This window comes from Nannospalax galili, unplaced genomic scaffold (assembly GCF_000622305.1).
Source record: "Nannospalax galili isolate Female #2095 unplaced genomic scaffold, S.galili_v1.0 scaffold18, whole genome shotgun sequence".
NCBI lineage: Eukaryota > Metazoa > Chordata > Mammalia > Rodentia > Spalacidae > Nannospalax > Nannospalax galili.
Genome location: NW_008346548.1, coordinates 11,065,864 through 11,077,802, shown reverse-complemented (window position 1 = coordinate 11,077,802; position 11,939 = coordinate 11,065,864). Strand labels below are relative to the sequence as shown.

Genomic DNA, 11,939 nt, shown 5'->3' with positions numbered 1-11,939 from the left:
TTCTCCTATGGTCCTACCTCTCTTGAGCTCCTTCCTTCCCTTTATCCCCTAGGTTCTTTGTATACCCTTCCCTCCCGCCTCCCTTTAACCCAATTTTTATCCATATCTCCCTTATTAAGGCCTGTTTCCTATTGTTCTTCTCTTTCAGTTTCTTTCTTTTCCTATTCCTCCCTGTTTCCTTTTCATTATCCTGGTTCCTGTAGTTATGTCTGGATACATACTTACAAGGATTTGGTGCGAGGATCCACATATGAGGGAGAACATACATCATTTGTTTTTTGAGTTTCTGTTACTTCACTTAGTATAACATTTCCTAGATCCAATCATTTACCTGAAAATTTCAACTTTCTTTAATGCTGAATAGAACTCCATTGTGTAAATATACCACATTTTTGTTAACTACTCATCAGTTGAGGGGCACTTAGGTTGCTTCCATCTCTTAGCTATTGTGAAAAGAGCAGCAACAAACATGGTTGTACAAGTGTCTCTACAATAGGATGAGTCGTTTGGGTATATGCCAAGGAGTGGTATAACTGGGTCATATTGTAGGTTCATTTTTAGTTTTTTAAGAGTTCTCCGCACTGTTTTCCATAGAGGTTTATGAGTTTGCAATCCCACCTGCAGTGAATGAGCATTCCCCTTTCTCCACGTCCTGGCCAGCATTTGGTATTATTTATTCTCTTGATCCTAGCCAGTCTGACAGGGATAAGGTGATACCTTAGGGTTGTTTTAATTTGCATTTCCCTAATTAATAACGATGTTGAACACTTTTTGAGATGTTTCTTAGCCATCTTTATTTCTTCCTTTGAGAACTCTCTGTTTAGATCTTTAGCCCATCTTTTAATTGGGTCATTTGGTTTCTCAATTCTTTGTTTTTTGAGTTCTTTATATATTCTGGATGTTAAGCCCCTGTCAGAAGTGTCACTGGTGAAGATTTTTTTCCCATTCTGTGGGTTTTATCTTAACTTTTTTGATTGGTTCTTTTGCTGTACAAAAGCTTTTTAAAGTTTAATGTGGTACCACTTGTTGATTGCTGACCTTAATTCCTGAGCAACTGCTGCCTGATTTAGAAAATCCTTTCCTACACCTATATCTTGTAAGTTACGGCCAATATTTTCTTCTAATAGTTTCAGAATTCCCAGTGTCACATTGAGTTTTGATCCATTTGGAGTTTATTTTTGTGTAAGGCAAAAGGATAAGGATCTAGCTTCATTCTTCTACAGGTGGAGATCCAGTTTTGCCAGCACCATTTGTTGAAGATGCTGTCTTTCCTCCATTGTGTGTTCTTGACCTTTGTCAAATATCAGGTGGCTCAAATTGTATGTACTCAGGTTTGGATCTTCAATGATGTTCCATTGATCTATGTGTCTATTTTTGTGCCAATACCATGCTGTTTTGAAGACTATAGCTCTGTAGTATACTTTGAGATCTGGTATAGTAATCCTGCCAGCATTGCTCTTTGTGCTCAGGGTTGCTTTGGCTACCCGGGGTCTTTCGTGCTTCTGTATGAATTTAAGAATGTTTTTTTTCTAATTCTGTGAAATACGTCATGGGGATTTTGATTGGGATAGCACTGAAAGTATATATTGCTTTTGGTAGGATGGTCATTTTCACAATATTAATTTTTCCAATCCATGAGCATGGGAGGTCCTTCCATCTCCTGGTGTCTTCCTCAATCTCTTTGTTTAATGATTTAAATTTTTCATTGTAGAGATCTTTGGTGTCTTTTGTCAGATTTATTCTAAGACATTTTAGGTTTTTTGCAGCAATTGTGAATGGGAGCATTTCCCTGTATTCTTTCTCTAATTGCTCATTATTGGTATATATAAAGGCTACTGATTTTTGTAGATTGATTTTATAACCTGCCACTATACTGAAAGTGTTGATCAGTTTTAGGAGTTTTCTGGTGGAACTTTTGGGATCTCTTAGGTATAGTATCATATCATCTGCAAAAAGTGATAGTTTGAGCTCTTTTTTTTCCAATTAGTACTCCTTTAATTTCCTTGTCTTATTGCTCTAGCAAGAGTTTCAAGTACTATGTTGAAAGGAGTGGAGATAGTGGACATCCTTGTCTGGTTCCTGACTTTAATGGAAATGCTTCCAGTTTTTCTTCATTTAGAATGATGTTAGCTGTGGGTTTGTTGTATATAGCTTTAATTATGTTGAGATATGTTCCCTCCAGTCCAATTCCCTCTAGGGCTTTGAACATAAATGCATGTTGAATTTTGTCAAAAGCCTTTTCTGCATCTATTGAGATGACAATGTAGTTTTTGTCTTTCAGTCCATTTATATGATTAATGACGTTTATTGACTTGCGTATATTGAACCATCCCGCATCTCTGGGATAAAGCCAACTTGATCATGGTGAATGATCTTTTTGATCTGTGTCTATATGTGGTTTGCAAGTATTTTGTTGAGAATTTTTGCATCTATTTTCATTAAGGATATGGGTCAATAGTTTTCTTGTTTGGTTGTGTCTTTACCCAGTTTTCGTATTAGAGTGATGCTGGCTTCATAGAAGGAATTTGGGAGTTCTCCTTCTGTTTCTATCTTTTTGAATAATTTAAGTAATATTGGTTGGAGGTCTTCTTTAAATGCCTGGTAGAATTCTACTGTAAATCCATCTGGGCCTGGGCTTTTTTTAGTTAGGATGCTTTGTACTACTATTTTAATTTCCTCATATGTTATGGGTCTATTTAAACTGTTGATCTCTTCTTGGTTTAACTTTGGTAGTTCCCATGATTATAGATATCAATCCATTTCTTTTAGATTTTTAAATTTGGTAGGATATAGGTTCTTAAAATATCTTGTTATATATTGCCGGGCATGGTGGTGCATGCCTTTAATCCCAGCACTTGGGAGGTAGAGGCAAGCAGATCTCTGTGAGTTCAAGGCCAGCCTGGTCTACAAAGCAAGTTCCAGGCCAGCTGGGGCTACAGAGAGACCCTGTCTCAAAAAGACCAAAAAAAAAAAAAAAAATTTCGTTATAATGGTCTGGATCTTTTGGGTGTCTGTTGTGATGTTTCCCCTTTCATCTCTGATTTTGTTGATTTGAATTTGCTCTTTCTTTCTTTTGGTTAACTGGGCTAAGGGTCTCTCTATCATGTTTAGCTTTTCAAAAAACCAGCTCTTAGATTCATTGATTCTTTGTATTGTTTTCTTTGTTTCTATTTCATTATTTCTGCTCTGGTTTTTGTTATTTCTTCTCTCCTGCTGGGTTTGAGTTTCATTTGTTCTCGCCTTTCCAGGGTCTTGAGTTGAGTCATTTATTTGTGCTCGTTGTTCTTTCTGATTTTTTAATGTAGGCACTTAGAGCTATAAACTTCCCTCTTAGGGCTGCTTTTAAAGTGTCCCAGAGGTTATATTGTGTTATATTGTCCTTTTCATTGAATTCCAGGAATTATTTTATTTCTTTCTTAATTTCTCCTTTGACCCACTTATTGTTTAGCACTGTGCTGTTCAATTGCCAGAGTTTGTGTAGTGACTAGGGCTTCACCCAGTGTTCATTTTGAGCTTTTTTATATTGTGGTCCAATAGAATGCATGGGATTATTTCATTTTTTTTGTATTTGTTGAGGTTTGTTTTGTGGCCCAATATGTGGTCAGTTTTTGAAAAAGTTCCATGGGGTGCTGAGTAGAAAGTGTATTCTTTGGTGCTTGGGTGGAATATTCAAAAGATGTCTGTTAGATCCATTTGATATATGGTATCATTTAATTCAGATGTCTGTGTTTATTCTTTGACCTGTCTAATGGAGTGGGGTATTAAAGTCCCCTCCTGTTACTGAGTTGGGGTTAATCTATGCCTTAAAGCCCTGTAGTATTGTTTTTATGAATTTGGGTGCCCAGAGTTTGGTGCATATATGTTAAGGATTGTAATATCTTCTTGGTTAACTGTTCTTTGATCAGAATGACATGACCCTTCTTATCTCTTCTGGTTAGTTTTACTTTGAAGTCTATTTTGTCAGATATTAGAATTGCAACCCCTGCTTGTTTCTTAGTGCCATTTGCTTGGAATATTCTTTTCCATCCTTTTACCTTAAGGCAGTGCCTGTCCTTGAAGGTGAGATGGGTTTCTTGCAGACAGCAAAGAGATGGATTTTTTTTTTTTTCTTTGTCCATTCACTTAGCCTGTGTCTTTTGACTTGGGGGTTCAGTCCATTGATATTTAAGGTTAGTATTGAAAGATGTGTATTGGTTGCCATCATTTTGACTGCTGTTTGTGTTCTCTGTCTAACTTTATGTTTCCTCCACTATACCTTTATTTATTTTCTTTCATTGCCCCTGGGTTATAGTTGTTTCTTTCTCCACTCTCTGTATTGCTACAAGTATTCTTTGAAGGACTGGTTTTGTGGACATGTATTCTTTCATGCTTTTCATGTCATGGAAGATTTTTCTTTCTCCCTCAAGTATAATAGACATTTTTGCTGGGTAAAGTATTCTGGGCTGGCATCCCTTGTCATGTAGATCTGGAAATACCTTGGTCCAGGCTCTTCTGCCTTTCATAGTTTGCATTAATAAGTCAGCTATAAATCTGATGGGCTTTCCTTTGTGTGTGACTTGTTTTTCTATTGCTGCTTTCAGTATTCTCTCTTTGTTCTGTACATTTAGTGTTTTTACTATGATATGTTGTAGGGAGTTTCTTTTCTTGGTGTTCTCTGTGCTTCCCATATTTAAATGGGGATGTCATTCCTTAATTTCGGGAAATTCCCTTTACAATCCTCTTTAAGATCTGGTCAACACTATTAACCTCAAATTCTTCTCTTTCCTCTATGCCTATGATGCATAGATTTGGTCTTTTCATCATGTCCCACATCTCCTGCATATTCCAGTTCTGTGTTTTTTAAAAATTTTTCATAGTCTTTGCTTGAGCAGTCCAATTCTTCACTTTATCCTCCAGTGTTGATATTCTGTTTTCCACTTCATTCATTCTAGCAGTGAGGCTTTCCCCAGTTGTTTCAAGTTGGCTTCTATCTCTTTTGTGAATTCATTCAGAAGTTTATCCCTATCTTCTTTTAGCTCTTTGATTTGTTTGTTCGTGTGATCTTTAAATTCATTGAATTCCTTGATTATGTTTATGATTGTTCTTTTAAATTCAGTGTCCTGGGTTATCTCTGGGAGGTTCTTCTTGTAGAACTCTTTTACAGAATTTGTGGAGTTTGGTGGGGACATAGGCTTTCCATCCATTTAATTATTCTTTCGTTGTGGTTTTGGCATGTGAATTTCTTTTGTTGTTTATGATTCTGATATGAGAATTAAGTTGAAGTATGTTTTTGTTTGTATTATTTGGGTGCCTAGATCCTTTCTTTATTGGTTATGTAAAGCTGGTTTGTACAGGGTTCAGGTTCTCTCAGGTTTCATTTGGAGGGAACTGATGGCTTCAGATCAGCTATTCAGGAGTACCCATAGAAGCCCAATGCAGGCTCCAGTCAGGTACACTCAGGCTTCCTTCACCATCATGGAGGCAGGATCTGGGAGCTCTCAGGCAGTCCACACTCTCAGGTTGTCTGCTAGAATCTCAGCCTGTGCCTACCAAAAGGAGATCTACCCTGGGGCCTTGGGAGGGCCTCACAAAATCCCAGGTAGGGAGATGGTATGGTGCAATTAGGGGAAGTTCATCACCACATGGAGGCAGAATCCTGGGGCTCTCTGGCCCAGAGGGCCAGAGGGAAGCCACAACTTGGAGGTCAGCTGAGATCAAAGCCCCTTCACTGCTGGAGGTCAGAACCCACCCTCTCAGGCTGCCTGCTAGGATCTCAACCTTAGCCTACCAAAGCCAGCTCTGCCCTGGGGCCTTGGGAGGGGCCTCAGGAAATCCCAGATAGGGGGATGGGTATGGCACAATTGGGGAAGCTCACCATCACCTGGAGGCAGGATCAGCCCCTCTGTCAGAGAGAGGCCAGAGGGAGGCCAGAATTCGGCACTCTCTGGTGGTCTGCTGAGATCAGAGTCGCTATACCGATGGAGATCAGAACCCACCCTATAATAAATAAAATTTACAAAGAAGAGATTTGTAGGGTTGGTTGGGGGTGATCTTAGTGGTATAGCACTTGCCTAGCCTGGTGGGGCCCTGAGTTCCATCCCCAGAAACACACACACACACACACACACACACACACACACACATACACACACATACACACACACACACCCCGAAAGTGAACAACACTTCTTATTAAATTATTTTCTAAAATATTTTTATTTTTATGTGTATGAGAATATTACCTGCATGTGTATAAATGCACCCATGTTATGCAATGCCTGCAGAGGTCAGAAGAGGGTGTTGGATCCCCTGGAACTGGAGTTATGGATAGTTGTTACCCACCATATGGGTGCTGGGAACCAAATCCAGGTTCTCTTCAATAAAGAGCTGGCAGTGCTCTTAACTGCTGACCCATCTCTCCAGTCCCTTATTAAACTATTTTTTAAATATATTTTTCTTTTAAAAATATTTGTCACTAGTCACAATGGTGTGTGCCTGTAGTTCCTACTACTTGGGAAACAGGAAGATCTCTCTTTTTAAAAAAAATTATATTTATTTGTATGTGTGGGTGTATTTCTGTGACTATATTGCACATGTTTGCAGGTACCTGTGGAGGCCAGGAAAGGGCAAGCGATCCCTTGGAACTAGTGTTACAGGCAGTTGTAAGCTGCCTGATATGCATACTGGGAACTGAACTCAAGTCCTTTGGAAGAGCCTGAAGGACTCTTAATTGATGAGCCTGCCGGGAAGGATCTCTTGAGCCCAGGAATTTGAGACAGGCTTAGGCAACACAGTAAAGCCCTATCTCAAATAAAGTTAACATGTAGAGTTATTCTTGGTGTTTTCATATGAGTTAATAGTTCATCTAAAATTTCAAATATACTAATTTCAAATTTTGATAGCAATAACTCACAATCAAAAGTTCTTTGGGGTCCTTAATAACTTTTATTTGTATAAAGGAGCCTTGAGACCACAGAGGTAAGAACCACTGTTCTGGAAGATGAAGGGTGCACTAGGTGTTGGGGAATTCTAACCCCTTATCAATTCAACATGACCTAACAGGGTTTAAACCCACATCATTCCAGATAGATGTTCGGTTGTTTTAAGGTGTGGCCAATTTCCTAGGAACTAGGGGAATACATCTATGTCTATGGAAGGAGCTTTGGCTGCTGCCACATTGTAGAACTGATTCTAGCCTGGCTGTCAGGCTGTCAGGGCAGAGCAGTGCTGTGAGGTGCTGAGCTCCCTGGGAACACCCAGCTGCACCCTCAGCCGGGTTCCTGCCTATCCAGCACTATAGTTCTCAATCATCTGCTGGCTGGCTTACCTCCTGCTCTAGGGATCATAAACAGGGCTTGGTCAACTAACGGAAGAAGGAGATGGTTCTCAGGAGGCACCCAAGCCAGATGCACCAAGGGGTTGGAGTGGCAGCCCAAGCAAGATGTGGAGCTGGGGCCCTGCCCATCCCATCCAGGGCTCAGCTCTCAGCTTGACAGGGTCTTCCCGTTGATCTACACTCAGTTTGGGATCTGTAGCTCCTAACAAGTAAAAACCTGTGAGCCTCCACCACTGGCTCCCCAGGACTTCACTGAGAGTCTTTGCAGTGGCAGAGGTTTCAAAGGTCACCCCAGCTGGGTGGATCAGAACAACAGATCTCCCAGCGAGGTTGGCTGCTCTGCGGAAGGCAAGTTGCAACATCTGCTCGGAGAGTCAGAACAAAGCCCCTTCACTTTCTTGGTCTGGCCCATGGCTCTGCAGTCTCCACTCTCCCTGTTTTCTCCATTCTTGCAGACATTGGACCAGAACCTCACAGCACGTCAGTGAACGGTAAAGTGCAGTCTCTGTTCTGCCTTGTGTGAGAGCTGCCTGGGGAGGAGGCTGTGGTCGGGTGTTTCTCGGGTAGCCCTGTGGACCTGTTCCACATTGCTTGAGTGGGTCTTGGTAAACCAGCCTGGCACAGTTGAGGAGCAGCTCACTGCCGGATTAGGAGTGATTAAGGCATTTGTCAGGATTTGAGTGCACTGCAGAGAGGATTAAGGAGGGCAGAGGAGCTGTCAGTGCCCGGGGCGTTTGTACTTGGGTGGTTTTGCCGCCTCTGATGTGTGCTGTTGTGTGTGTGTGGGGGGGGGTCCTGGCAAAATGCCTTGCCTGCTTGGGAAACCCCTCCCTGCAGAGAAGGTTTGGTATTTCCAGGGTGTACTGTGGACTCAGAGGTTCTAAGACTGTGATCTTCTCTAGTGTGTCCACTCTGAATGGTGTACGCACAATTGACTTTTCGGAGCTTACTCTGCTGGATAACTTGACCCTTGATTTTTGACTTTTTGTCCTGAGTCTTTTTGTCTCAGTGCTGCAGTTCTTCTTGGCTGTAGTTGAAAGTGTTCCTTTCTAGGTTGAAGAGACAATTTAAAGTGCTTTTGATCAAATTAAAGTCTAATCAACTCAGTGCTGCTTTCAGTAATTAATAAATTGTGTGTGGACACCTTCTTTGGAGCTAAGCTTTGACCCAAACATCAGTGGGGGCAGGGGCTTCCCCCCTTCCTGTGTTTTTCTCTTTTCCTCAGTCCTGGTCTCTATTTGGCTGGGTATTGAATACCACTCCCCCACCCCCAGGCTGGGGTATTTGCATTGTTCTGCTGATAGAGGCTGCTGCAAACTTTTCCCCAGTCCCCCAGGTTTTCTCTTTTGGAATGTGATCAACCATGCTGGGTGGCAAGTTAGAGAGGAACAAGGAGAATTTGGCTGGATTTTTATTAATTTTTCCCAAATATGCCATAGCCATCAATTGGCAGCCTGGTTGGAATCTGCCTGTGCAGGTGATGGCAGCTGCTGGCCCATGGGCTGAGAGGGTGAGCAGAGCTGTTTGGTGTGACTCGTCAGCTTGGGACTTGGATCTGGTTCTGTCTCTGTGACAGGAGTCATCCTCCCCTGGAACCTTCTTGCAGAGGACTAGGTGGTTCCTTGCTGTATTGACTTGCCTATCCTTTTCAACCTGAAGCCAGACCCTTTCCAGAATGGATGATTCCTGTCTTTTGTTCTTTAAACCAAGTGTGTCCCTTTTAAATTTTAAATTTAAGTTATTTATTTTATTAATGTTTGTGTGTGTGTACGCACACAAGTGCATTCACGTGTGTTTATGTGGGCACAGAAGTGTCATGGTATAGGTGTGGAGGTCAGAGGACAAAGTGGGGTGTGGGTCCTCACCTTCCACCATGTTTGAGACAGGGTCTTTTTGTTGTTTTTACGTTATGCGCACCAGACTAGCTGGCCCTGAGCTTCCAGGATTTCTCCTGTATATGTTACATCTCTTATTTTTACATGGATTCTGGAGATTCAAACTTAGGTCCTCAGGCTTACACAGCAAACACTTTTACCCACTGAGCCATCTCCCCAGCCCTGGTGTGTCTCTTTTGATGAGAGCACCTGGGGCCTTCCTGAGATTTAGAGGGACCCCATCATGAGGATGTGGAGAGACAGTCTAGGGCCTGATCTCACTTCTCTTAGTTTCTGGTTGCCTTGAAAAGGGGAGGAAGAGGTCTTTGTCTTCAAGAGCAGAAAGGGGACGATGTTAGCTTTTCATCATTGTGACAAATACCCAGAGAAATGAGCTAAAAACAGGATGGATTTGTTTGGGTTTCTGGTTTCAGTCCATGGTTGGGTCCATTGGTTCTGGGTCTGTGGCAACGTTGACCATCTTGGGACAGGATGTGCTAGAGCAGAGTAGCTTGCATCATGGTAGTCAGGAAGCAGAGAGCAAAGACAGGAAGATGCTTTCCAAATATCTCCCTCCCACTAAGCCCCAACCCCTAGTAGTCATTCATGTAAACTCATGAATGGATTAATCCACTGTCAGTGATTGAATTCAGCAGCTAAGGACCAAACCTTGAACAATGAGCCTCTATAGAGTCACTTCATAACCAAACCATGACAAGGGCACTTCTCTGTCTTCCTTTTCTGAATAATGGATCATGGGAACTGCCTTTGGATTGATGGAATCAAGTGAGAGGGACCCAACTAGATTCCAGGCACAACTGCCTTGCTCTAGGAATGCTCCTGCTGGGTCAGACAGGATGGTGTCTCTGGAAGTTAACCTGTAGGCTCAGGCCTCCTCCTGCAGTTCTGCCCTCTGCAGAACAGTCTTTGAACAATTGGGCTTGCCTAGGCTTTTGCTGCCCTTGGGATCTGTGTCTTCAAGGTGGGACACAGGCTTCCTTATGGAAGGGAAATATTGCTTCTGCTGACAGATGCCACTCATCGAATGCCTTTCATGCTGTGCTACAGGTTTATGTAGACCTTCTCATTCAACCCCTCCCTTCCAACTTTGTGAGGTTCATGGTTTTCCCATCTGACAGAAAAGAGAAAGGAGCCAAGAGAATGGAAATCCCTTGTCTAAGCCACATCTGCAAAGTGGCAGTGCCCCTGAATTTGTGGCAAAGTTGCAAAAGTCCGAGCCTCTAAGGCTCACTTCCCCCAGCTCTAGAGCTAGCTGCATATTACAACTACAAAAAAATCCCAAACACTTTTTAGCAATTAATGCAGTTATATGCTACTCAAAGCCCCCAAAGGTCACTCAGCTTAACATCTCCAGACATGGTTTTTCAAAGCTACCTTTGTTTTTTGGAAAAACCGGTATGGAAATCAACATACAAAGAATGTGGTGACTATTTGCTTAGATTACAGTGTCCAGCAACACTACGTACACCTGACACGTAGGAGCGTAGTTTGAGGTCTACACTGAAATATAGACACAAGTTCTGCCCCAGAGCTCATGAAGTGTGGGGGAGTGAGGGGCACAGAGAAGAAAGGCAGGTTCAGGTCTAGTGTTTCCCATTGTGTGACAGAGGTCTCTGAAATTAACACTAGTGCGCTCTCAAGTCATTAAACTTCAGGTTTCACATGGTCTCCTACTGAGGCTTGAGATGGGCACAAATGGTGGGAAAGATGAAGTCCCAGAAAAGCTTTTGAGCAACAAGATCCCAAAGATACTCAGAGGGTAGGAAGGAGCAGGCTACAGTTTCCTGTTGTCCTACATTATTTCAGGGTGAAATTGTGGATAGGTTCAGATAAAATCTTCAAATATTTGTTTAAATTTTTAATCTGTTGCTCTATGAGAACACAGCAACTTTGTAACTTTCTATATATATATATATATATATACCCAGATGAACAGCCCTAAACACAGGTATACATGAACTCCACTAAATATATATATATATATATATATATATATGTGTATATATATGAGCCTACAAATAAATTCCCAAAAAAGAGCCATTAATGTTGAGCAGCCAAAAAAGTTATGGTTTATTAAATGAAAAATTTCATAATTCCAACACAATCGAACTGTACATTTGCAATCACATTCTATTTGTAAAAAGTTAAAAGCCACTGGCTTCTTTTGCATCTTAGGACACCAACAATTAGAATCAAGGCAATGAAATGATGGCAAATTCTATATTGTTAAAATTTTACTTTTTTTAGTCTCTCTCCTTTGACTAAGTAAGCATTATAATACCTTTTGTGGGAAAAAGAGGCGGGGGAGGAAGAAAGAAATTTTAAGGTAGTGTAACTTGTTAGTTTGCAACAACATTTAAGATTTTCTTTATACAACAAACAACTCTGTAAGCCCAATACTTTAGTTACAGTATTCATAGCTACTGATTTTGGCTTTAAGGTACAACAGTTAAACATGATCACAGACACAAGAGAGCAGAGACATTGAGAGCCACTGATGGGATTACAAAAAATTACCTAGTGATTATTAGCAAACCATCATCACTCACTAATAAAAAGACAGCATCTGAAAGCAAAACATCAAATTCCAGTTTGAAGTTTTTTTTCTTTCTTTCTTTCTTTCTTTCTTTCTTTCTTTCTTTCTTTTCTTTCTTTCTTTCTTTCTCTCTCTCTCTCTCTCTCTCTCTTGCATGTCCACCACGTGTGTGCAAGAGCTCTTGGAGGCCAGA

At 41.3% G+C, this 11,939-nt stretch overlaps 1 protein-coding gene across 2 annotated transcripts in view; it reads left to right on the top strand.

The window, feature by feature from the left end:
• Nucleotides 1-11,939, top strand: part of Mylk (myosin light chain kinase) — a 302,239-nt gene that overhangs the window by 84,763 nt on the left and 205,537 nt on the right. The window contains exon 1 of one of the 2 annotated variants that reach the window (XM_017800557.2): nucleotides 7,722-7,806. The exons of the other annotated variant lie outside the window; for it this stretch is intronic. The gene's annotated coding sequence lies outside the window, so the exon portion shown is untranslated. Of the gene's footprint in view, nucleotides 1-7,721; nucleotides 7,807-11,939 lie in introns of those variants that run through there. 2 annotated transcript variants of the gene reach the window in all.